The 25,258-nt window shown below is 39.4% G+C and overlaps 1 long non-coding RNA gene across 1 annotated transcript; it reads left to right on the forward strand.

The window, feature by feature from the left end:
* Nucleotides 1–2,229: 2,229 nt before the first annotated feature.
* LOC126299266 (uncharacterized) lies at nucleotides 2,230–15,070 on the forward strand. The gene is made up of 3 exons (XR_007552763.1): nucleotides 2,230–2,407; nucleotides 2,713–2,822; nucleotides 13,536–15,070. It is a non-coding gene; the product is annotated as an uncharacterized LOC126299266 (long non-coding RNA).
* Nucleotides 15,071–25,258: the final 10,188 nt, after the last annotated feature.

The following is a 25,258-nucleotide window of genomic DNA, read 5'->3' on the forward strand; positions in this document are numbered from 1 at the left end:
CAGTTGCCGGTATTTCGGCGGGTTTTTTTTTTTTATATAGGATGGGGCCCCTCCACGCCCGCACCAACGTGGTGACCAAACCAAAAGTTCTACTGTCACCTCCGTATAACATGTTAGTTTTTAGAATCAGGAGTCACAGGATGCAGGCTGTGATGTTTTCCATGCGTCTGGGTAAGATTACTCATTTACATGGTCCATCAGGAGATAGAAGTGGTCGAAAGCGATTGAAGGGTAGCGGTTTTTAAGGGCAGAGGGAAAAAAGTGCCAAGGCAAGCGCCAAGGGAAAAAAACCTCTGCGATAGTAGGACGGGTAGTAAGGGCAGTAGCGGATTACTAGCTGCGACAGCGCATGCAAGGTGTGGTTATGTTAGTGCGAGGTATCGTGCATCGTTACCGTTGTCGTTGCTGGCGCTCGTTCCAGGATCTGCTGCTGCTGCGTCCCTGAAACATGACATTGTCATCATATATTAGTGGGCGATCGGTCATAGATCAGCTCACAGTGTGGGGGGTGTGTGTGGCTGGTTTGCGTGCTGTGTGCAGTACGGTTTCCCTGCGATTGCCGGTATTTCGGCGGGTTAATCATCTGGGGTTGCCAGTAGTAGCTGAGTTGCAGGGGCTCGCCAGTACTGTCATGTTAGCGTGCTATGGACCATAGATGTTTAGTTTCGTGCTAATAGTGTTTTTGGTCTATTATGTTTCCATCTATGGTTGTGGTCGTAGTTACCCAGAGAAAGAATAAACGGGTTACGCGACTGTCTCGTGTTTCTGTATAGTCGTGTGGAGAGTTTTTGGAATACCTGCAAGATGGTATCTAGCCGATATTCCCGGTGAAGGTCCGCGGTGCGCGTGTAGCGCGGAGCGTTGCTTATGATTCTGAGTACTTTGTTCTGTATGAGCTGCAGACGGCGCACACGTGTGGGCGCAGCGTATCCCCAGACGGGAGCAGCATACGTCATCAGAGGTCTGATAAGTGTGGTGTACATGGACCTGGACACCCTCCTATTCAGTGTGCTACGCCTGTTAAGCATAGGGTAGAGTTGTTTGAGCCTCGCGTTTGCTTTGTTGGTCACGTGTTGGATGTGGTCCCCCCAGAGTAGTTTCCGGTCCAGCCAGACACCGAGGTATTTGACCTTCTCTCGGAAACGTATTGGGCGTGCGTGTAGTGTTATTTGATTGCAGTGTTGATGTTTGCGCAGTTGTTTCGGTCTTCTGGTGAACAGAACGGCTTCGCACTTGTCGACGTTTACTCTAACACGCCACTTCACCAACCAGGGCTCTGCCGTTCTGAGTGCGGTCTGTAGTCGTGAGTTAATGTTAGACGGCTTCCAATCTTGCGCTAGGATGGCAGTGTCATCCGCGTAGATTGCCATCGTCGTGTTATGTGTATCTGGGAGGTCGTTAATGTAGAGGTTAAACAGTAAGGGCCCTAGGATGCTTCCTTGGGGTACCCCTGCCTGTATACCGTGTCGTGTTGATTGTTTGCCCTGCACGTCAGTGTTGAAACTCCTGTCCGTGAGATATGAGTGTATGAGACGTACGAGCCCGTCGGGGAACCCTGCGTCGTTTAGTTTGCGTATGAGGCCGTTGTGCCATAGACGATCGAAAGCCTTCTCGATGTCCAGGAACACCGCACCAGTTGCTTTGTTCATGTTGTATCCGTGTGTGATGTATTCGACGACGCGGAGGAGTTGTTGTGTTGTCGAGTGGTGATTCCTGAAGCCGAATTGCTCCGGCCTCAGGGTGTCATTTGTGATGCAGTGCCTAGTGAGTCGTTTTAGTATTACCTTCTCAACAATCTTGCTGAGCGCGCTCAGCAGGCTGATGGGTCGGTAATTTTGTGGGAGGGAGTGGTCTTTCCCCGGCTTCCTGAACATCAGGACCTTGGCCGTCTTCCAAAAGGCGGGGAAGTGTTGGTGTTTGAGTATGGGCCGAGGAGCCGCTATTTATAGGCTACAAGATTGACGCGCACAACTATCGATAGTTAACGAGTGTCGAACCATTGCAAAGAAATTTATTACACATGTATTTCCATCGATCTATCTTTCGTTGAATTAGTCAATTTACTTTGTTTTGCAATATTTGTAAATATGTAATAAAGTGATACAAGTATAGTGTTTGGCGGTGAATCGCACAAGACTTTAATGACAGCGAAACAAGGGGAAGTGATATAATTCTCAGAAGTTACCACACCCATTTGAAGGCTTCGACCATAGATACTAGTTTGAAGGCGTTGTGAGTATAGACTTTGAAGACGAAAATTTTGGCCAGCGGAAAGGTCTGTGTTTGTTATTGTTTTGGTAACTCCGCCGTAGGCTTTGTGCTGTTCCGATTTATAAGATAGGAAAAGTAGAACACTAAATTGTTGGAGAGAGAATAGGAAACGTAATATACATTGACATACTGGGAGGTAAGTAAGTTGATCAGGTATAATGATTGTGGTTAGCATCTCGTATTTTCCCGTAGAATATAAATGTATAGGATTTATTTAATACTGTGTCGTATGTGCTCAAGCTGCATGTACAGCGTTGTACTGAGAACGTTATAAACTGCAGATTTAGTTTCATAGTTGTAAGCTTATATTAAAGAGTACAAAGCTATGTTGGTATGCAACTTAGTACTGTTTATATGTTTGTTGGAAGGCTTCTTGAAAGTTAACTCTCATTCAAACATTTTGAGTTGTTAAGTAGTGAAGTTCTTGAACTTTATTTTCAGTCACTGAAGCGTTTAACGATGGGACGTGCTAAAAGCAGAAAGTGACATGCAGCTAAGCAGTAGATACTGTGAGAGAATTGCATTTGCAAAACATGATACTGAAGTAGCAGGTAAGGGCTTATGCGAATGTCTGGGCTTACATTCAGAAAATCAGCGTCTGTTTATTATTACTCTGAAGTACCAGTGGGGAGTAAATGTAGGACAGATTGAATAATACGTGCTGTCAGTCTTGTTTGTGGGCCAGTACAGTGAGAAAGTTTTCTAAGTGCAAAACAGGTAGTGCTGACCTTTCTGGGTTGTATCAAGAAGATGAAAACACTGAAAAAATGTTCCAACAGCAATTAAGCTTCTTTCTAGATAATGTAGTCCTGTTTTCTTGCCAATTGGCAGTCATTGCCTCATCAATATTTGTGAGGTGGATAACGAAAAGGGACCTCTTGTCGAAAATTTAGGAATTTGATTATTTGTAGTTTTTACATTCAGCATTAAATTCTTAACCTGTAAATTTTTTTTTATTTCTATCTCTAAATTTGAGTAAGTTATGGCAGGTTGAATATTTATTATATAAAAGAGGTGTTTTGAGATATGGGCTTTTAAAATTTCACTTTGTTATAATTGCTTAACTTTACATATTTAAGAAACAAATTCTGCATATATATTACACTTAAAATGTCTTGTCAAGTGGTTTGGAGTTTTTTTTAATCAACACTTCACAGTAAGTGGATTACTCACTGAGACCTATATCACTCCAGAGTGTAAATACATTTGAGACCAAATAAATTGGCCCCTCGTTGAGAAAAATATAGCAAGCCCTGTGCTTATTTTTTTTGGCATAATATTTATATTTTTACACTATGTTATGTATTCACAGCAACTTCATCTATTTCATTTCCAATAGCAACAGCTGAGTTAACATGTGTTGGATCCCATTGTTGTTGTTCATACACTTTCTGGGAGTAGATAGTTTACTTGTTTGTTCACAGTCTCACACATAATCCCAAATATTCCTATTCTGAATGGAACCAAGAACTAAATAGGTCCGGGCTGCAACTGGTTACTTGGTATGTGAACCTGCTGGGCCATGTCAAAACTGTAGTGTGCACAACTTCTATCACCATCTTCAAAATTTTCCGTAGTCTTTTTGATAGTTCCCTTACAAAACACTCTTTCTTTTGCAACAAGTTGTAGATGGGACCTCATTTTTTCCATAGTTTCCATTTTAGTTTCTTCAGGCAATGATGCCATTGCAGTTCCTGAAGTGAAATGCTGTTGGCAAAATGCACAAAGATCTGCTTTGGGCATATCTCTTTCCAAATATTACAAAACACTACTTGATACTGGTTTTACGGGCATATCATTTGTAAAGGAAGCCATATAAGTTTCAAATATTTTGGCTTTATCATCACTTTAAGGTAGAAGCTTGAAATTTGCTTTATACTGAGTGCTACTTCTGCCTGGTAAAATTATGGCGTGTTGTTCTGCGTAATTGTGTAAAACCTTACAACAAACTCTGAATCAGAAAAAGAAGTCAACTTCTTAGGAAGTTTTCTTGCATTACCATGAGCTTTGACAATCAGTCCTGTATCATTATACATTTTTGTTACAGCGCTTTAGTCTTTTAATTTTAATATTGTTGGAAAACATGTAAGTGTTTGTACAAACTTGCTGACTTTTTACTAAGTATTTACTTTGTGATTGTTTCCTCTCAGTTTGTACTTTATGTTTACGAGCTGTGAAAGAAGAATCTGAAGCGACACACCGCAATTGGCCTAAAATTACTTGATCTAATGTGTTGACATTGTTCTCATAATGATAAATCTCAGCACATTCATGACGCATTTCCAGATATTCATCAACTGAACAGCAGTTGCAACATTCTTCTTTGCACCCGCAACCTGCTTTTAAAAAAACTCTGAAACGAGGGCATAGTCTCTGTCAGCATCAAAAGAGTCAATTAAATTTATGCAGTCATCAGTTACTACCAGGTCAAAGTCTTGAGCACCATCATTCTCATCTACAACTTGATCACTATTAACATTTCGTTCTATTTCAATAATAACATTATCAGTAACATTATCGTTGTTACCTAAGGCTTCATTAAACTTCAGAATGTCTTGTAATAAAGAAATATCAAATAGGTTAACTGACTCATCACCTATAGATTCCAGTTCCTCATCACTTGATTCGTCTCTACTTGGCATTCTTTCAGAAAAATCATCTTGAAATACTTTGTAAACTTTTATCATATAAATCACCACCAAGACCAGTATCGTTTAGTGCTTTCACAATTCTATCTTCACACATTGTATACCTTAAACTGAGCAAGCTGTAAACACGAATTTGTAACGTCAGCTGCCAGCTGTTCTTTGAGGGCTACCAACTATACATTGGCAATATCTGTAGGCATTCGCAAAAATAGGACCATGTGTGTTGTTTGGCATTATTGAAATCACAAAACAGTTTTCTTTTATACGAACTTACTCTGAGCTCCTTAAAAGGCTTCTAAAATTTAATAGGTGCTATTTTGTGAAGTACTGCATGTATAGCTGCGATATTTAGAAAAGGGACCAATGTTACTTTCCGATAACAACAAGAGGTCCCTTTTCCGAAGACTGACATTGATTGTTTTTAATGATATAATTGACTTTTGTTGCATTCAAACAAGTTTCAAATCAATATGACTGTGTTCAGAATGAAGTAAACTGTTATAATATTTTTTAAAAACGAAAATTGATATTTTACACATTATTGATTGTTTTTGCCTGTACTGAAAATTTTACTCTTCCGACAAGAGGTCCCTTTTTGCTTTCCCCCTCACATTTACTATCTGATGCTACTGGCATGTTATTTGCTCAAGGTCAGGTGCTGACACTACACCTATCTGCTTAGACCTGTTACATACCTGTGATGCGGTGGTAATGTCATGGTGATGTTTGATGTTTCTCTGTCTGTATTTGTAGATGGTCTGTTGTAGTATTTAGGGGCGCTCTCGTGCTAGATGTATGTTAGTGAGTTGTTTGACATGAATTGAATGTTTCAGGTTGCTATTGGAAGAATTTCTGCTGACATAGTTTGAATTTTCACATTGTGGCTGATGGATTCATTTTTATGTTTGGAAATGTTAGTGGCATGTGTTTCTTATGGTTAGAGATTTAATATTAATTTTTTTCTTTTTTCTTCAATTGTGAATAAGATACAGATATTTATGAGTAGGTCATTACGTGTTGCAGTGGGAGATATTTTTGCTTTTATTATATGTTTTATGATGGCAATGAACGAGTCGTCACCAGTGTTGGCTGGTGGCCAGTGCTAAATAGAAACATATAAATCACAGCAGGTTTGTCAGTAGTGTCAATAAGGTGCTGGCTGCATGGTCTGGATCTGCAATGACTAAAATAATTACAAGTCGGAAAAGATTATATATATTGTATTTAACTGGTTGTTCAGGATTCTTCCTGGCTTCATACATATAATTATAAACAGATAGCTATTGAGGCCTCATTTAAGCAATACATTACTAAGTGCCTTGTTAGAGGTTGCCTCCTATCAGCTGAAGGCTGTGCTACTTTACTACTTGACATTCCGACCAAGAGCGGACGAGAGCTTGCTAGAAACTTGATAAAAGCCGCAGAGCAGCGCTAGCCGCACTGGTCATGACACCAATACGGACCGCAATCGGTAACTTTAACCCCTGACAATTGTGGTGTCATACGTTGATATCATATTCCTCCTTCACAAATCTGCGAACGGCCGTTGAATATGGCTTATGACCACCACATGGAGGACGCCATGCTGATGTAGTTGAGGAGGTGGGGAGCCTGGCTGCAGGCGAGGCATGCCCACCTACACCCTGCCATTCCGACCAATGGAAGACAGGAAATGCCTGGAAACCTACTCCAGGGTGCACGTCAACATGAGGCATCTGCGCTTCTGCAACTATGGGAGCAACCGAAGGGTCGACCTCCATCGGGTCGGGGCACCCGACTGGCAAGAAAGAAGTAAATCAGGAAGTGCACACTGTTCTGCGGCATTGGATGGCATTGTAACTGGAATTTCACTGTGCCCTATCACAGTTGGACAACAGATGGGAAACTGCTAAAAGAATTACCCATCGTGTGTCCCAAACAGGACCAGCAAAATCTAAATGCAAGCTATTCTTTGGCAAAGTTGCCTTAGGCCAAGAGAGAATGTTCTACGGTGGTACGGATTGTTTTCTGCACACACAGAACAAGAACAACAAATCTTGGGTATGTCAGCAACAATACCAAACTAGATACAGTGATGGCGAGCTAACTGTTTTGTCTGCATGATACCCTAATGACCTTGGTGAAGAAGTTGTAGCATAGTGACTGCAAAGAATGAGGAACAATAACATGAGACTGATCGTTCTCCGTGCAGAGCAAGATGACGCCACGTTGGACAAAACGTCACCTGCACAAAAGAGGAACCAATGGTTCTTTGATCCAAATTTAAGACAAAGGCTATTGCTTAGTGACATGACGCAAATCAACACTTAATACTAGGTTGTTAATTGTTACTGTGGTTATACGACAAAAGTCAGCAGGAAAACTTTCTACTACATCATCATTTTGCACACCAGTGGACATACAAGCCTGTTCGGAAGAGTCAAACAGCAAGTCTTCAGCTATTGCCAATCTGGATAGTGTGTTGGCCTGGGTGTTTGTGAGTCCAAAAATCAAAGCAAGAGCTTCCTTATCAATCTGCTGCGCAGAGGAGAGTAGCTTTGAAGCAAATGCGATCAGGCAATTGCGAAAACCAATTTTGTGAGCAAGAACAGCTCCGATCCCAAAATCGGAAGCATCAACGATGAGGCCAAGAGGTTATGTACTAGATAACCATGCAGATTTAAGCTGCTGCAGGGCACATTCCCATTCAGGCGACCAATTGAACGAAACGTTTTTTCAACATAGTCGATGTAATGATGCTGCTAGAGATGATGCGAGAGGCAAAAACTCATGATAATAATTGAGCTTTCCAGGGATGGATTGTAATTATTTAACTGTCTTGCATGCTGGTAGCTCTGATATTGCTCTTACATGATCCGGATTTGGATGGATGCCTTGAGAGTTTATTACATGTCCTAAGTAGGATAACTGTTCAGAAAAAAAATGTACACCTGTCCTTATTGCGTTTAAGTCAATTCTCATGTAACACTTCAAATAACTGTCTCAAATTATGCAAATGTTCATGCTGTGTAGAACCGGAAGCTACGATGTCATGTAGGTAATTACACACTGAAGAAATCGATGCACAAAGAGCCTGTAAGTACTGCTGAAATAGTGCAGGTGCAGAGGCTCATCCAAACAGAAGCCTCTTAAATTTGTAGAGACCTAAATGCGTTTTCACGACGAGAATCTTGTTGGATTCATCATCCACAGGAATTAGAAGATATGCATCTTTGAAATCTAACTTGGGAAAATATTTACCTTGACACGATTTGTCAAACAAGTCTTCTGGACGTGGCAAAGGAAATGTTGAAACAACAAGTTGAGGATTGATGGCGGCAATTTGCCTGATGGTTTTGTTAAGATAACCAACAGTGAAGCCCATAGTGATGCTGTCACTGGTTCAATCACTCCTTGTTCCTCAAGTGCATGCAGTGTTTTAGCAACTTCATCTAGAAAGCGCATGAAGGAACTGTGTGAGAGCGGTAACATTTAGGCTGTGCATTGTCCTTCAATTCAATATGCGTCTGAAAATTTGTCTTGCACCCTAAACCTGGCGAAAAAAATGTCAGCAAACTCTTGACATAGTTCGGAAACACTGTTGGTGGGAACACGTTTAGTGACGGCTAGTATGTCATCGTGCATAATTGAGGAGAATACATCAAATAAATCAAGATCAGAAATGTTTACAGATGAGGGTGAACACAGTACATGAAAAGAAATCACTTGAGTTTGCAGTCCTAAAACCTGGATACTTTGACCTCTGTAGGTAGCTAACGTAACATTTGCGTTACTCAATGGAGGTGAACCAAGCAATTCATAAGTTTTGTGATTCATGAGTGTAACAGAAGCTCCAGTGTCCAACTGAAAAGGAATCATATGATTCTGAATGTTCAAGATTACAAAAAGTTTGTTCTGCCATCAGCGAAAAATGGCATTCTGAGAAGCAGTGTGCACTGGCTTGTGTTGACAGGCAGATCGTATGTGACGGGTCTCCTTACGGCTTGCACTATCATCACAAACAAAATTCACACACTCTGGCAATGTCACAGGTACTGGAGGCGAATGTACTACATTTATTTCCATTGCTTACGGCTCATTGTGATAGGAAGTCTTATTTTGGAAACCGCTCCGGTGGAAGCCACTTTGTCTAGAAACGTAATATGGAACATTAGATTTTTGTATTTTGAGACACACTGCCTGGACATGTCCCTCCTTGTTGCAAAAATGGCACACGGCCTTGCACGATGGGCATGAGCGCAAAGCAGGTGACTTCTTCCGGCGCATAACTTGTGTCTGTCTCCTGGAAGGGAATTGGGTAGGCGCGTGACAAGCCGGTACAGCATCATGTATGTGTGATGCGCGTGCAGCCAGCTTGCTAACCTGACAGACAGTGGGAGGCGATTCAAAAGAATTTGCAGCGAAATTCAAAGTGTCCTGCATGTCCAAAATGTCCAACCCTTGTTCTAAATTGGGGTTGGGTAATTTAAGAATTTGCTCTCTACTGCATGTGTTGGACACATTTTGCACAATAGCGTCCTGTACCCTTATGTCAGAATACGATATGCCACAAGAACATGAAAAGCCACAGTTGTGAGTGAGGCCTTGCAAAGTGGCTACCCACTCATGGTAATTCTGATGAGGTACACATTTTGTGCGGAAAAATTTGTAGTGCTGAGTGACAACATTCACACTTTCCTTGTAATAATCAGGTAATTCCTGAACAAGTTCTTCGAAACTGTGCTGATCAGGAGAACTTCTTGGGAAGAGTTTGAGGAGAATGAGGTACGATGCTACGCCAACACAAGGTAAAAGCACATGCAGCCGTGTTTTACATTGAATGTCATATGCTGCAAGGTGGTGTGAAAACTGCACATGTCACTCCTGCCATCTTTCCACGCTGAAGTCAAATGCGCGAAACGGCGGGGCTGTGACCCGCTGTACAGCTGGCTCCTGTGCAGCCAGTACTTGTGGCACAGCTTGTTGTTGTCCCTGGACGAGTGGTCCCAATGTGTGCAGTAGTGCGTTGGGCTGCTGATTCTGTAATCATAACAGTTCTTCCTCTGGATTTGCCATCACAATGGAAGCAAATAATCACGAACAGGAGTAGGAAAAAATGGCATGCACTCATCAATCATCCATGTGGAGAGGATGGGTGGCACAGCGGGGTATATGGTCTGTAAACATGTATAAATAGTGCTGCTTTCACTGTTCCGCTTTCCAAAAAATCTGTACCTTTAACCTTGTCGCCAATTGTTATGACCACGACGATGACGACGAACGAGTCGTCGCTAGTGTTGACTGGTGGCCAATGCTATATAGAAACATATAAATCACAGCAGGTTCGTCAATAACGTGCTGGCTGAATGGTCTGGATCTGCAGTGACTGAAATAATTAAAAGTCATTGGTAAAAAAAATAATATATATTGGACTTAACTGGTTGTACAGGATTCTTCTTAGCTGCATACATACAATTATAAACAGATAGCTATTGTGACCTCGTTTGGGCCATACGTTACTAAGTGCCTTGTCAGAGGTTGCTTCCTATCAGCTGAAGGTTTTACTACTTGACGTCCTGAGCAAGAGTGGATGAGAGCTCGCTAGAAACTTGGTACAAGCCACGGAGCGCCACTTGTCGCAATTTGTGGGTCCAATCATACTAATATGGACCTTGGTCAATAACTTCAACCCCTAACAAGTGCGGTATTGAACATTGATACTACACTATGTATGGTATGAGTTTATGGACTATAGTTTCTTTGTGTATATTGAAATTAGTGATGATGATGCAATTTTTCATAAATTTTGGGATTTTTCTTGTCAGTGTGTGGTAATTGTGTTGGATTGTGATTGGTTGGTATCATGGTTATTGATGTACCATTAGAATATGTTTCTGATATTACTCATGTGGGCATGGTTTGGTTTGTTTTACTGTGGTCTTTGCTTTAGGTAGAGTAAGTGAAAGCATGGAAAATAGATTTTAGCATTTGAGTGTGTTGCTTTTTGTACAGTGGGATTTATTTTTTGGTGCTATATAGGTCAATTTGTGTCAGCGGGTTTTGGAGTTGGTTGCAAGTTCACGATATCAAGACCTTTGCTTGAGGATTATGGGTGAAGTGAAATATGCAACACCATGTTTTAGAGTTGTATGTTGGTTCCTGGTATCGAGGGCTTTGTTGGAGCTATGTAGGTGAAAATTGTGGTGTTGAGTTTTTTAGTTGTGTATGGGTTGCTGGTATTGTAGTCCTCATTTCAGATATCAAAATTTACAGCGCCAATAGATTTTGTTTTTGTAATTTTTTTGTGTTAAATTTTGAGGCTTTCATGTGCTTGATTTTTGGGCAAATAATTGTTTTGCTGTAATGTCATTATTCTTACTGTTGTATATTTGTCCGCGCCCAAAACCACCTCCGTCATTCTGTTCTCCTGTCAGTTTCATTCCGTTGTTGGAGTTAAATACTTCACATGTTATTTATGTTTGTTTGCAGATGTAATAAGTGATGTCATGGTCACCGTATTGTATGTGCTTGAAATAGTTTAAACCATGACATCACTGTTCAAAACAGGTGGATGGAGTCATGATTTTGTTTTGCCAATCTACCTTTTATAATAGTTAGAGCAGTAGATCCCTTTATATAGACTGACTTTGTTCTTCAGGTATAGTTTGTGTGTCTAATTACAAATAATGATATGTTTCAAGGATCATTGGTCTGTTGTACCAAAATGGTGTAGGTTACATTGGTTTTACACTCTGTGTCTTCATACTAGCGACTTACAGATTACCAGCTAGCTCACTGGCAGAAAAGTAATAATAATGAACATATTGGTCTCTGTCACTGCTCATGTTACTCTGAAGGAATATTGACATCTAGTTCTAAATAGCCCAAGGAATCTTAGTCTTATGCCACAAGGTCTTTGTTAAATACCTCTCTTCAGGCAGATGTTGCCAGAAGAAGCAATTTCAGTTCAGGTTTAAAATTGTGTAAAGGTTTGCAGCAGCCAGACGCCTTTGATTTTATTCTTCAGTTTCTATTTACCATGGCCAGTTTTGAATTCACAAGTGATTTATCATCAGATGGGACATATTTATTGCATATTTCCAGCATTGTTGTGGCTCATGTAGCTATGGCCAGAGAACAAAACATGTACACACTGAATTTACATCTACATCCATACTCCGCAAGCCACCTGACGGTGTAGTGAGAAGTATGTACAGTTCACGCCTGGCCACAGCTGGACCACTCCAACAGTGCTGCAAACTGTCTGGTGGGTAAAAAAAATCAGTCATTATAGTGGCTATATAGGTGTCACGAAAGAACTGTAGTGTGGCTGTGAAAAATCAGTTCAAGCTGAACTGTGATCTGCACCATCAATACAAGACAGAAATCTAACTTAGGAATTATATGCTATGGTGTGAAGATATTTGAGAAGCTACCCTCTAACATACAGCAAGTAATTGGTTATCTCAGCCAATTCAAAACATTCCTGGTGATGACTGCTTCCACTGCTTATCTTAGTGCAAGGGTTTGATTCCTCATTAATAGGTTGCAGGCAACATCGACATATTGCTGCAATAGTTTGCCATTGAATATCTATGCTCAGTAAGAACCTAACTAGGCAGTTCTTGCGGAATAATACGATGTGTGTGACACTATTCCTCAAATAAATTGAACAGACATTGTCATAACACACGGCTTATTTGTGTTACACTTATTCCACTGTTCAGTTGATGGATTTTTGTTAATTTAACTAATACATTATTCCTGTCTGAAAATCGGCCATGGGCTGACTGTCTCAGCACCAAAAATATTTTTTTTTTATATCCTCACAATAATAGGCACTGAAGCTTTACATTTTCACTGTTTGAGTTACAGAAATTATAATTAAAATTTAACTCATTCAATCAAACTCATAACTCATTCTTTGCTAATATGTTTTTGAATAGAGCCAAATAGATACTTTAAGAATCTGACTAGTTTTTCTTCCAAATGTTTATATTTACTGCAGAACTTACATTTATTTATAAGTCAACAATAGAATCTGTCACAAAACCATTACTGATTTCACCCTATAACAAAAATTTAACTAGGAATGGTCAAAATAAATTAGGAAATTAATTACATATACAAAAGAAGGCACAAAATGAGACCTTGTGCTATATTCCTTAAGGCGGAGGGCCAGCATTTCTCTTTTATGGAAATGCAGATTATATTCATACATGTAAAGGTAACTAGGGAAAAATTAAAATAAAAGTAATTTAAGGAGGCAGGTGGAAAAATAAGAGATGAAGTAAAGAGGTCTCAGCTTGCTTCGTCACAAATGCTTAAGGCCTTGAAGATGCACCTATAAAATGACACTAGCATCACTGTTCGCAGCTGCCCATTTACGTTGTGAATGCAACATGTTATCAGATTAGCTGATTATATGCTTCACTATTTGACAGCTTAATATTTGCTGAAATGCAGCAGTTTTCACTCCTAGGTGCTTCATTGGCAATGGAGTGGTGTACTCTACACAGGAAATTCATGTTATTAATCAGTACATACTTAATTCTTTTCTAATTTGACATACAGTGATGTTACTCTACTTATGTTTGTTCTTTCCACACATTCAGTATATCTTTGATTTATTTTCAGGAACACATCGCAAATTCAGTAGTACCACAACAGAATGACTACAGGAGCGAAATGTACACCTCGCCACTCTAAATTGGGGCCCAGCTCAACGCCAGATTGCAGAAGAACGTCTCTGAGAAATAGGGTACCCTGGAACTTATTTAAGCTCTTATGGGGCGTGATGGTTACAGAAACATCCGCCAGCTTGTCACACGCTATTAATGTTGGAGACTGGGCTGAGGATGCTGTTTTGATCAAGACTGACCCACATCTCGTTTTGGACAATCCCTCCACCACTCCAAATGCTCCACAAGAAACTGAGATTTCATCGTCATGCAAGATTGCCCATCAGCTATTGAACATACAAGGTACCATGGTGAATAAGTTCCCCTGCCATCGTTAGCCTGATGTTCCTTCCATGGTGTGGCCAAGAAGGGGAACGATTTGGTGTCACACTTCTGTGCGTTGAATTGAACTTGTGATCGCTAAGAGACTGCTAGTGTTTCACCACCACCAGCAAGAGATGATGGTCTACACTTCATCGCATGTCATTCACCCTGATGCCACCCACTCAGACCAGGGGCACTACCCACAGGTGCCACCTGGCAGGGCGGCCATTGCCGGGCGTCCCGATGCACCAGTAGGCATGGGTATCTACCCCTTGGCATAGGTGGTGATTTAATGGCGCAGGCATCAGCTGTGTGTTCCCTGTGTGGTCAGGGGGGCTACAACCAACACGGTACATGGCAACCCCACCACAATGGACTGGCTACCGTGCTGGATTTCAGGTGCAAAGAAATCCATGGTCATTGTCGACACAGAAAGCGACACTGCACAACGCATGGTGGAAAACACATCCAGGAAGGTGTCCTCACCCAAGAGATGGGGAATGAGTGGGACTGAGATGCGACAATGAGGAAGTGGGCTAAAGATTTCAATGCATGATGGAAATTATGCACCATGTAAGGCTCCCTTCCCCAGTTGGCTTGATCTTCGGGAAAGTTTTGAAGAAGGGAGTTCAAAACCCTACAGGGGACCGTCACAAAGGCCGAAACATGGGAAACTCTTTTTAATCGCCTGTTATGGCAGGCAGGAATACCTAGGTTGTATTCTTACCCCCGGATGTGCAGGGGGAGAACCATCAGTGATTTCACCATACAGGCAAAGCAAAGATGACTGATGTGAATCTACTACTTACTATCTAAATATTTTGGGGATGGCTGGATGAGCATATGAGATGTAGATTTCTGTGCGAACTTCATTGGTGCATTTCCTATTGTAACTGCCAATGAGGAAGAGGTTTGTACATCAGCTTGTGGTTGCTTGAAAGGAGCATGAGGACCTTACCAAATATTAAGAGAAACCAAAAGAATGGCCATTCTCAAGATTCTATAAATCAAAATATTTACCAAAAAGACATACTGAATTTGATATGAAATGATTTATTGTGTAATAAAAATATTTGCAAAGACAAATGGCACCAAAAAGGACATCATTAACACTATTATTCTACAATAGTAACAAAAATAAATACTGTTATGTATTTGCCTCATTAACTTTTTTTTATTTTTATATTTGTATTTTGTCATGGCATATTAAGACCGACACATTTTCACGTTTCAAGAAGTACATTTCAAACAACTTCACATTTAATATTTGTGAAAAATTTCCCAGGTTACATGTAATCAATTTTTTTGTCATTATGCAATTTGAAATTATGCTCCCCAGTTACACATTGTGGACAATTTCATAAGACAATGAATTCACGGGCCATGAACATAAGTACATTCTCTCAAAGAATGCATTTTGGACCTTCGGCATTAGTATCAACTGCATAGATAGTAAACTGAGCCAGATATAATTACTGTTGATGCTATTTTTAATGTTGCTGGAAAATATTACTTTGTTACTGACATAACTACAGGTAAGTTCTTAAATATGCGTGGCAGTGTTGTTCCAATTTGATGGGCATTTGGATGCCAATTTGAATTTCATTCGTCTCCAGCAACATCAACCTCAATGACATGCAGAGAATGCATCTACATCATTATTATCTAATAAATAAGATGTTTCAGGAGACTTTTAGGGGTGCCACTGAATGGAATGAGGGCTTGTGGAAAGGAATTGTCACAAATAGTTAAGTAAAATTTCCACAGGCTTGATGAATTAACCCGATGCTAATATACAAATGGAGTAACCAATTTCAAATGAGATGTTTTTCCTGTTTTTATTTTTCAAGGTAACTGCCACAAGATGTACATTCTTCCCAGACTACTCACCGTGCCGTTTCTTCCTGTATGGACTTACAGGGCAAAGACCATATTCCTTGATTTCTAACAACCAATTTGAGGAAGTAGACCACCACAGTTAATGAAATTGGTAGACTATATCTGCTAGAAAGAACTCTTGGGGGGGGGGGGGGGGGGATGGGACTAAGACTTCAACACCTGTGATGTTTCTAATGGGTCTCATACCTGGTACCTCACCCATTTCAAATTCTTGTTACAGAGATAATGTTAGGATAACGTATTTCTTTGTTTATTTTAGATGAAAATATGGTCTTCCAGTTTCTGTTCACCTTATGCACTGAAGTGAAAGAAGTCATGGGCTACCCCCTAATATATTGTCAGACCACTTTCTGCCCGACATAGTGCAGAAACTTTATGTGGCATGAATTCAGAAAGTCATTAGAAGTTCCCTGCAGAAATATTGAGCCATGCTGCCTCTACAGCCACCCATGATTCTGAAAGTTGCTGGCGCAAGATTTTGTGCACAAACTGACATCTTAATTTTGTACCATAAGTGCTTGATGGAATTCATGTCAAGTGATCCAGGTGGCCCAGTCATTTGCTCAAATTGTGTAGAATATTCTTCGAACTAATCATGAACAATTGTGGTGTGGTGATATGGTCAATTGTCATCCACAGAAGTGAAGTCCATAAATGGTTGCAAATGGCCTCTAAGTAGCTGAACATAACCATTTCGTCAACCATTGGTTCCAGTCCAGTCTGTGTAATCTCAGTCCACGCCATTATGGAGTCACAAACTGCTTGCACATTGCCTTGTTGATAACTTTGGTCCGTGGCTTCATGGGGTCTGCACCACACTAGAATCCTACCTTCAGCTCTTACCAACTGAAACAAGGACTCATCTGACCTGGCTACAGTTTTCCAGTCATCTAGGGTCCAATCAATATGGTCATGAGCCTAGGAGAGGCACTGCAGTCTGTATCTTGCTGTTAGCAAAGGCACTCCTGTCGGTTGTCTCCTGCCATAGCCCATTAACACCAAATTTCACCATGCTGTCCTAACAGATACATTCGTCATGTCCCACAACAATTTCTGCAGTTCTGTTTGTCTGTAAGCACTGACAATTCTATGCCGTATTTGTCAAGAATGTACACCGTGTTCCTTTAATACTTTGTTCTTATCTTACTCCCTCATTCTTTCTTCCTCTTGCCTACTAACAGCTTATCTTATTAAGAAAGAAAATGTATGCACTGAGACACTGGAATCTCCATTAATACGATGACTGCCATGAGGTCATGGCAGAGCCTCATCCCTAACGCTGTGTGCCTGGTTTGGCGTGGTGTTGAAACATCCGTCACTATGCATGTGGCAGTCTACATGTTAAAGTCACACACACTATTAAGACTTTTTTTCATTTCTTCCCCTCCTCCCCCCTCTCCTCGCTAAGGAACTATACATCTCTTAGCAGAAGTTCCTTAACATTTTTGCCACTTATCCTGATTTTCTTACTAACATTTATGGCAGTGAAATAGATGATCTTGAAACCTCCACCACCAGTAAAAATTTATTCACAGTGCTAGAAAAGAAATAAAACAACAGTTTAGAATGCTTGCACTTCAAGATGACAATCACTTGAAATGATGTCATGTAGCTGACCACACATTTCATGTCTTAAAGAAGTTAGACTTCACATCTTGCAAGACTGGCACTGAACTTCAATTAATTTCCTCCTGAATTGGTCCTTCAGTTCCTGGATGGTGTTTGGTGGGTCCACTGGAAGATCTGAGATTTCAAATGACCCCAAAGGAACAAATCACATACTGGAAGGTCAGATGACCAGGAAAGATGTTCTGTAGCATGTTAATGGAATGCTGCAAGGTATGGTCTTGTTGGAAGAATGTGGCTAAAGTTACAGGAAGATCAGGAAATTGTCACATTAGGGTGTGTTTCACTATGTGAACATAATGTTTTGTATTCATGGTACCGGCATTAGCACAGTTGTCTTAGAAAAAATAGCACCCAACAATTCCAAACATTAATATACTGCACCACACCACCACTTTATGACTGAAGTTGTGTTTCATGAAGCATTTCAAGATTTTCACATAATCAGTTGCTGAAGTTTTGCTAGTCAGCAAAGCCTGACAACTTATCATTCATGGTCAGATTGTTGCACAGACATGGGTGGTTGTTCATGAACCCCAAAAATTTGTGTTGAAAGAATAGTATTTTCAGGAGCTCATTTGCATCAGTTTATTGCACTATCTGAATTTTGTATAGGTAGTTTTGCAGTTCTTTGTGCTATATTCACCACACACTGCAATCTGTTGCGTCAAGTTTCAGCACATGCTTTTGTGCAGAATGCCCGGAATTTCGGCTGAAGGCTTCTTCCATTCTTGCAAGATTCTCTAGTGTACACATCCATTTTGAACTTCCATCCCTCTTTTGCACCTCATCACCCATTTCCTCAAACTTCCTTACGTGTGCTGATGGGACAGGGGCATGACTTGCGAGATTGTAACGAGTACGAAAAACACACTGCATAGCTGCTTAGTTGTCATTTTTGTAAATCAGCTTTGTGGCAACAACACATTGTTCACTGGCCCATGATGGCATCTCCACTGAAAATAAATATCAGGGTCAGTGGCATCACTCCTGTTTTGTGATTCCTACTTCCAGTGTTGCCAAATCTCTCATTTCACTGCCGCACCTGTTTGTTATTTTAGCTTTCATATCCGAAGCTAAAGAACCAATGCATGTGTATATGACATTGATAAGTGCAGAAAGTGATTTTCAGTGGTTTCAGTTGTTTTCATGTTTCATTAATATTCCTGATGCACACTTAATTGTGAGATCATAATGCAATAGACAATAAGGAGATACTACTACTACTGAAAAATAAACTTACTACTTTATTTTCCAAGAGGCTAAATTACTGCCTCAGATTAATTTTACAAGTAGTTAGCAAAGTTTGTCTCAAATGTTATCAAACATTGTTTTTTTCCAAAGATTGTAGCCAATGGATTATACTCTCAGCCAATATTGCAAGTTATTTTTACTCTCTGCATAGGACATTACATTAATATGAAATAAACATAAGTGACCATGCTCAACTTACAACATTACTCTTCCTTCTTCTCTGACTTTTGAACTATGAAAATGAAATGTGCATATGGTGGCATATTCTGGCAAGGGTACCCTTTCAGGGAGTTTGTCAGCTGAAAGTTGTTTTAGTTGATTTCATTTTGATGACTTACATGCCGGTAATGATGAGAATGAAACGATACCCAGTCCCCAAGCAGAGGAAATTGCTGACTCTGCTGGTAATCAAATCCAGGCCCCTTAAATGGCATTCAGCCACACTGACTGCTAAACTATGAAGGTGGGAGTGAACTATGAAATGCAGTTAAAAAAAGTTCATAATTGAAGAATCAAAAATTTCAATTATATGCTTAAAATAATTAAATAGACATCACTTTTGATTATAGATCTTCACAGTTATTAATTTACAAGGTTTGTCTACAACGTAAGTGCCATTTGGTTATATAAAACAAACGTGCACAGACACAGAAAAAATATTTCTTGTAAAAATCTACAACTGTTAAACTACTTTTTTACATAGCTTCTAAAATTTTGTAGACGCTTCTCATACCGTGGCACAAGTTTTTGTATGCTTTCTTCATAGAAGGTTGCCACCTGTGTATTCAACCATGTGATTACATGTTCTTTTAGTTTGTCATTATCATTTAAGTGTTGACCACCAAGGAAAGATTTTAGGTGTAAAAAGAGAGCTAGGAACAAGGTCTGGGCTGTACAGAGGATGATCAAACGCATCCCAGTGAAATTCCCATAAGAGCTGTGAGGTTGGGCATTATTGTGAAAAAAAAAAACACCTTTTGACAGTAATCCTTGGCGCTTGTTCTGTATTGCACGGCACAATTTCTTGATGGTCTCTCAGTAACCATGTGCATTGATTTCTTATCACGGGGCCAATCAATCAGCAAAGTGCCTTTTCTGTCCCAAAAAATGGTGCACATGACCTTTAGAGGTGTCACAATTTGCTTAGGCTTAACTTTTGTTGGGGTGAAGTGTGCCTCCATTCCATTGATTGCTGTTTTGTTTACCCAAGTTTCATCCCCCATGACTATCCGAGAAAGAAAACCATCAATTTCTTTATTGTAGTGTGTCAAAAACTGAAGTGCACTGCCCATCCGTTGTTTTTTGTGTTGTTCAGTAAGAAATTTGGGTAGCCAACATGAGAAAAATTCCCGAAATTACAGTTTTTCTGTAACAATTTCATGAATTAGTGATAATGAGATTTGGATAACTTTCATAGCAAGGGCACTACATGTAAACTTATGGTTGTGCTTAATCTTCTCTTCAATTGTGTGAACCAGTTCATTAGTAACCACTGATGGGCGTTCCCTGCATACTTGATCACGTCCTTCATTGAACAGTCTGACCCATCTTCTAACCATTGAATCACTCATAGCATTTTGTCCATAAACCTCACAGATTTGCCAATTAATTTCCTTTGGTTTAACTTTCTTTGCATTTATAAAATAGATCTCAGATCTGATTTCACACGCAATGGCATTTTCAATCACGGCTGACATTATAAAGAAGCACTACAAAGCACATGTCGGCAGTAGCGATTTGCAAACGGTTTACATGTCTTCTCATTGAGTCAGAGTAACTGCCGTGCATGCTCGGAACTGCGATCGTAGCGCTGCCGCAAATGGAAATAGAAACGGAACTTACTTTGTGGACTACCCTCGTATTATTCAGTGTGGTCATTTACAGATACAGACTGGCTGAAATTGTCATGACTAGACTAAAAAAATATCTTTTTGATTTATCTGAAACAACTTTATATCTTTATAGTAATTCTACTTTTTTAAGAAAAATAAGGAAATGTGATTCTTGGATTATCTTAGAAGAGAATCATTTACAATAAGCACTGTAACTACACACACCTCAAATGGAGGGTCATTACTACAGTAGCACCAGCAATGCCTGAATGATAAATTCTGATTTAAAGACACTGTAGTTAGGTAACTATTCCCATTTAATTTCATTCTTTGATCTGGCCAGCATTCGTGAAAAACATATTTCTGTCAGTCTAATGTGATATTTTATAGTTTTAAATGAATGAAATGGTAGTTACGTCCCAAAAACAACATTGTGGTGCACATACAGAAGAGAAAAAGCAGGGTTTAATAGCATTGGGGGGGGGGGGAGATTAAAATGGTGCTTCTTTGGAAACAGATCATACAAAATAATGCCAGTTTTTAAATTTTTCGTAAAACACACTTTTTAAACTAAACATAGCATCACCTACTTCCTTTAGCGGCTGTGAGGAAGTACATGAACAATGAGTATTATACAACTTTTTTTAACAATGGTACAGTTTTAAGAAAATCTGCACATGAAAGAAATAATTGATGTACATTGTGTTCCTAGCCAAGCATGTCACTCATATTCACTAACCATCAGAACTGCTAAAAACAAAAGTTCAGCGCACAGATTATTTCTCGCTGATAAGTTCGGCAATATTTACAGTTAACAGTGACTCAAATAGCTTTTTATGGATTTAAAATCTTTATTCAGTCATAGTCAGAGGAACAATACAATTTGTTTCTACATCTTATGTTCTCAAAGTCTCTCACTATTCACTGCCAACAGAAGTAAAATTATACATCTTTCCATAGTATAGTTAACACCACAATCTTGAATTATGATCGAAGTCAATTTTTTTCAAGTCTATTCCTTTTTACTGACATTTTAGCCCAGGAAATATTTTATACTTTAGCTAAAGCCAATGACTGATATAGAAATATCTAGTAAGTGTTACACAAAATATATAACAGCAAAAACAAAAAGAGTCATTAAGATGAAAAGCTCTCCACATGTAGATCTTGTCAAAGAGTAGGTCTGCCTATCACATTTATGATGGATTTACTAATAATCTCATTTGTTTTACTTTTAGCCATCTGAGGGCCTATTAATATTAAATTTAAAAAAATGAAAAAGTGATTTTTGATGAACAATCAATATTAATCTGCAGAGAAAATAATATTTCAATAATTTACTAGAATTTGCAAGAAGAGCACGAAACTTCTGCCTGATACATAATACCCACAGTTGACAAATGTCAAAGTACAGATTATAAACCAAAACATAATAATAATAATAATAATAATAATCTTTCACACAAATAAGAAGATGTAAGTAATGTCATTACATGACGTAAGAGCAAAAAATAAAAGAATTAGAAACTATCAAAGCAAGTTCGCCCCCCCCCCCCCCCCCCCCTTTCAATAGGCAGTTACATTTTAAAATCAAAGGTTTACTGTCAGTCATGAATCACAGCAGTTTGACAGACTCCAGATTATCATGGTTTTCCAAAGTTCCTAAGGCTGCATATGATATGATGTGTTATTTCTTCATTAATGTTCATTTTATTGACAATGAATCATTCTTTGATGCCAAATGTGATTGTCTATAGGGAGTATGTCCACTGTTTTCACATGGATAACAGCGGTGAGGTGACACATAATGGGATGTAAGCAGTGAGGTCTTGGTAGGGAGGTGCAACACACTCAAGGCACTCGATTTCCATAAATTCCTGGGAGGGGAGCGATGAGCTCTGATGCCACGTTCAATCGCATCCCAGCTGTGTTCAATCAGGTTCAGACCAGGCTAGTTGGGGGTGGCCAGCACATCAATTGGAATTCACCACTGTGTTCCTTGAACCACTCTGTCACACTCATGGCCCTGTGATATATCACATCATCTTGTTGAAAAATGCCACTGCTGTCTGGAAACATGATTGTCATGAAGGGGTACATGTTGTCTGCAACCAGTGTACAATACTCCTTATCCATCATGGTGCCTAGCGTAAGCTCCACTGGACCCGTATCTACTTGAATGTTCCCCAGAGCATAATGGAGCCACTGCCAGCTTGTCTCCATTCCAAGTGTAGGTGTGAAGGAGATGTTCCACTGGAAAATGACAGATTTGCACCCACCCATTGGCATGATGATGATGATGATGGCATTGGGATTCGGATTCATTAGACTATTCAATGCTCTGCCCCTGCACCAATGTACAGTACTATTGGTCACTTGCTCTTTTCAATTGTAGTTGTCGATGTTGGTGTGTTAACATTGGCTACAGAGGCCCATCATTACGAGTGTTCAGTGCACCGTGTGTTCAGACATATTTGTACTCTGCCTATTATTGAAGACTGAGGATTGTTTTGCTACAGTTTACTGCCTGTCCTGTTTTACCAGTCTGCTCAGCCTACAAAGTCCGACATCTGTTATGAGTGGCGGTCCCTCAACCCCATGAAGTTTGTATGTGGTATCACCATGTGCTGAAGGTAATCGCCACAGCATTTCTCAAATACACAACAAGTTGTGGAGCCTCCAATATGCTCTCTCTCTCTCTCTCTCTCTCTCTCTCTCTCTCTCTCTCTCTCTCTCTCTCTCTCTCTCTCTCTCTCTCTCTCTCTCTCACACACACACACACACACACACACACACACACACACACACACACGGGTGTGTGTAGCAGTCATTCCTCACAAGGTGACACAGCTATTGATCAGCTATTGATGGACAGGTTTATATTGATAATAGGTTGGTGGCCATAATGTTCTGGGTGATCAGTGTCTATATTAAACTGTGCATGTCAACCAGGAACTTACAATGTCTCTGTAACACATGGTCAAATTACATTATCATGGCGAATCCCAACAACTTAAAAAATTATATTATTTCTGACACAAATCACTTACACATACAGAGAACAGACAGAAAGAAGTTAACTTGATTTCTTTATCATCATCACAGTAATTTCTTTTGTATGGTTGATATGGATATTGTGAAAATTTTAGCTGATGTTTAAAAAAAAATGAGGCCATACTGACTGATACCCATATGGAATGAAACAGACAATCAATTTTTAAATACCCTTAACAGGGTGCAATTCCTAATTTACCTTTTAACATGAAATTTATATCTATCATTTATATATGTGAACTGACAGTCTGAATAGAAAGCTTTAGCTAAATAATAATAACAACGGCCTGCTGGAGGCCCATTATGCATGCAGTAACTACTACAAAATTGATACTAAAAACCAGTCATATCTGTAAATCACTTGCACATAGCAGATCTGATATTCATTTACAGGGCAGTACTGGCCAGAAACCAATTTCATATAATATCCTCCAGACACCTACTTATATTTGTACTGTTCCTTTACAGATAAACCACATTATGATTACAACCAAGTAATTTGGCACTCATAAGTGGCTGAAAGTAACTTGCCACTAAAAAAAATAGATACCTAGTTGGCAGACACTGACGAATGACTGCAAAGGGAAAACAAAATCATCCTGAAGTTAATCATACAATTTTACCTAAGTGTTAATAAGGAACAGATGATGGCGAAGAAGCAGTAGAAGAGGATGAAGGTTGTGAGATAAACAGAATACCAAAGATACGGTTGAAGTTTTTCTTTCTTTCATATCATGCAAAAGAGGGGATATGAAGGAACAATAAATGTCCTTGAAAGAAAAATGACTGTATGTTATCTATATCAGTTTCATCATGGTTACTGATCTGTCAGATGACAACTTTTTATTTCTCTGTCTCCTGAACCCTATTTTTCTTGAAAAATTTTTAACAAAAAGGAATAATAGTCTAGTAGTGCCATGACATTTAAATAAACCATCATTGTGGGGAATTAAGAGAGATTAAAAACCTGCTCCACATAGTATATACACATCCTTTCACTTGTAGAATGAGGTTTTTATTTCACAGATAGAGGAGGGAAGTGACAGTTGTGTTACAAGTAAACAGAAGTTGTTATGACCATATCTGCTTTTACATCTACAAATATTTGTCGTTGCCAATGTATTAGGATATTCCACACAGCCAAACACACACAATTCCACCCCTTCCCGTCTCCCCCACTCCCTCCACTCACACATGAAAGCCAAACATTAACCATGTATTTCAACAAAAGCCATATGTACACAAATTGCAAACATTTTAAATAATTATAAAAGATATTTTATATATAATATTTTTGATGAACAAAAAGACTGTAAGGAGGTAGATTAACATTATAACAAAATATTAAGAATGAAATGAATATTAAAGTGAAGGAATAAAGAAGTTTGAATTTATAGGATGCTGATGACTGTTTAGCATTAAATAAGTAACTCATCATAATTTTTACATTTATTACTTCAGAACCCAGAAGGAAATTTATGTAAATCTTGTAGTAGGGCACATTTCTGTTTTCCTGATGAACACTACTCTCACAAATTTAAACTTTCTTTAGCATTGGTAGGTTCAAGACCTCTGGTACTTCTATATCTTCAAGCTTGATTTTTGATGGCTTAAAAGGAAATCTTACTGGGAACATGAATTTTGTGTCCATCAGCAATGTGGCCTGTAAGAGCAACAAGGTTATGCAAAT

Source organism: Schistocerca gregaria, chromosome X (genome assembly GCF_023897955.1).
Source record: "Schistocerca gregaria isolate iqSchGreg1 chromosome X, iqSchGreg1.2, whole genome shotgun sequence".
NCBI classification, from domain to species: domain Eukaryota; kingdom Metazoa; phylum Arthropoda; class Insecta; order Orthoptera; family Acrididae; genus Schistocerca; species Schistocerca gregaria.